We start from the raw sequence: 2883 nt of genomic DNA on the forward strand, positions 1-2883 counted from the left end.
CGTGTTAGCCAGGATAGTCTCGATCTCCTGACCTCGTGATCCGCGCGTCTCGGCCTCCCAAAGTGCTGGGATTACAGGCTTGAGCCACCGCGCCCGGCCGTAAATGAATTTTTGAAAAGAGAAATATACTGAGTAGTTATCTTTGACTGGTGAGACCATAGGTGGTTTTATTTTCTTCTTTTTATTTATCTACATTTTCCAAATTCTCTACCTTTATAATAATAAAAAATATACTAAGTGAAATTTTAAAACAAATGCTAATATATGTCAGTCAATAACAAATATACTGTTGAGTATTTCAATACTAAATTCACTTGTCCTTTAAAATAAACAAATGACTCTGGATAAAAGACAAACATTCTCTATGAAGTAAACCTAGCTCACAGATGCTATACCAAGGGCCATCTTTGTTCTGTCAACCATGAATGTCCTTTTCTTTAGAGGTTTGTTTTTCAAATAATTGTTTTAATTATCTTCTCTACTTTATAATTTGGAAATCTAGCTTAAAAGGAATAGTGTATGTATAAACAAATTCTAAGAAACAAAATGATCAAAATAAGTATTGTTTATGTTATAAAAATTTTTCTTGTGGTATTACCCACATGAACTTCTGAGTGTTGTAAAGGCAGTTTGTTTACTTAACACGTTGTATATGGGAGTATACAACGTGTTAAGTAGTGTAGTGTTACTTTTTGTAAGCAAATGTAATGTTGCCAGTCAACAATTGTGCAAATGATCTTTGGAAAAAGATAGTGTCAAAGGAGGAGGTTGTTTTGGGTCTGTTTTCTTTAGGCATTTTCTCTTAAACATAGGAAGGATTTTCAAAATCACCATCAGAAAAAAACTGTGCCTTATTTAACTGCCACATTGATGACAGAAATTTAAACGCCACTGAAAAGAGAAGTTGAATAATTTACCAGCACAGAAAACATTACAATAGCTACCTTGTGTTGGTTGCCTACTGTTACTTATGTTCTTTAATGTTTATTACTTTATTTAAACCCCACAGACATCCTGCAAAGCAAATACGATTACCACTGTTTTGCAGATGAAGAAAATGAAGCTCAGGAAGTTTAAATAATTTGAAAACTTTGAAAGTTTAAATAACTTGAATAAAATAGCCATAAAATAAGCAGGATTTGAACACAGGTCTCAGACTCCAGTCCTATGTTCTGTTCATTTTGTACACTATGGGACTGGATTCTAGATGTGTCTGTTTTCTCATTTGTTCCATATTGAGCACCTTAGAAAATGTGTCTTCTCACATTTATAATATGAACTAATGTGAAGTTATTCAAATGCATGATTCTGAAAACCTTGAATGATTTAGGAAATAATGCACAATATAGTTTTGTATGTGACCAATGAGTATCACCATGTCACTGGTATCTTCTTCTTCCACAACTTGAGATATAGTGTTACTCTGCAGAAAATGTCAAAGTACAATTTCAAGTTTTCCAGTATTTTTTTAATTCTTTGCCCCAGTATATCCAATTACTCCACAATGTTTCTTCTGTACAGAGGATCAACACTGTTTGATTTCATATTGGTAATAGATCCAAAACTAAATGTCCCCTCTTAGGCTGGAGGTCTACATGACTGCTCTCAATTCTGGTTGTTCCAGATCCTCCTTATGTGTCGCTGTTTTGTGTTCAATGCTGAAGACTTGGTGTCCATGCCTCACATAACCTAAAGGTGCCTCTTGAATGGATCACATTTGGCTTTTCCTTATGTCCTTGCTCACTCTCATGGCTACCACTAGAGCCAGGGCAACCCACAGAGATGGACTTGAAGTGAGAAATCCACTCTGACCTTTGCCAGAACATCCAGCTCAGATTTTGGGCAAGGTAAGGAGTTCTTAACTGTGTCAAATCTGGCTTGAACTCCCAAAGTTGCATCTCTTTGCATTCACAGATACATCCACTTCTATTAGGCAAACATGTTACCAAAATAATATGGTTTAGTCAGATTCCAAGTAAAGCTATTTGTAGAACCAGAAGGAAATTTTCCTTGATGCATTTTCCATTCACTGGTTGCACTTAGTCACATCCTCTTAATGTATTCTTTATCATATCTGCATTTTTTTTGCACTTTATTGACATCTTGACTAGGTCAACATTACCCAATCTATCCTGTAGGTTTTAATAACTTTTAAGCTAAAAGAAAAAAAAATCTTAAAGTCGGGGTTTCTTTCTTAAAAGTCTTTCCTGTATAGTATCTCCTATGTAATATCCATGTAAACAGGCTGCCCAACTTTCCTCTGCCAAAATCTAAGCTCCATGTACCAAAGACATGCCAGGGGTGTCATTTGGTTGCCTCTGTCTTGGATCCCTGAGCCCAGGGAACTTGCATAATAATATCCTGTTCCAAAGCTATATTGTCTTAGTCAGTTTGATCTGCTTTTAAACAAAATACATTACACTGGGTGGCTTAAGCAACGGAACCCACAAAACCCAGTTCCATGCCCATAAACACAAGTTACTCTACAGCTTTCCTTGAGGGAAAAAATAACAATCTTAATAAGTACTGCTATAATAAATTATATTATGTAGATATTAACTTATATCTAATCTATTTTAAGAATAAAATAGAATAAACTATTGGTTTAAAGGCGAGTATCCAATCTTTTGGCTTCCCTGAGCTGTATTGTAAGAATAAGAATTATCTTGGGCCACACACAAAATACACTAGCATTAGCAATAACTGATGAGCTAAAAAAGAAAAAAAAAATCTCATAATGTTTTAAGGAAATTTACGAATTTGTGTTGGGGAACATTCAAAGCTGTCCTGGGTCACACATGTGGTCTGTGGGCTGAAGGTTGGATAAGCTTAGTTTAAAAAAGGAAGTACGTTAATACTTTCAGGCTAAAAGATATCATACGG

This window comes from Rhinopithecus bieti, unplaced genomic scaffold (genome assembly GCF_001698545.2).
Source record: "Rhinopithecus bieti isolate Rb0 unplaced genomic scaffold, ASM169854v2 scaffold_6947, whole genome shotgun sequence".
NCBI classification, from domain to species: Eukaryota; Metazoa; Chordata; class Mammalia; order Primates; family Cercopithecidae; genus Rhinopithecus; species Rhinopithecus bieti.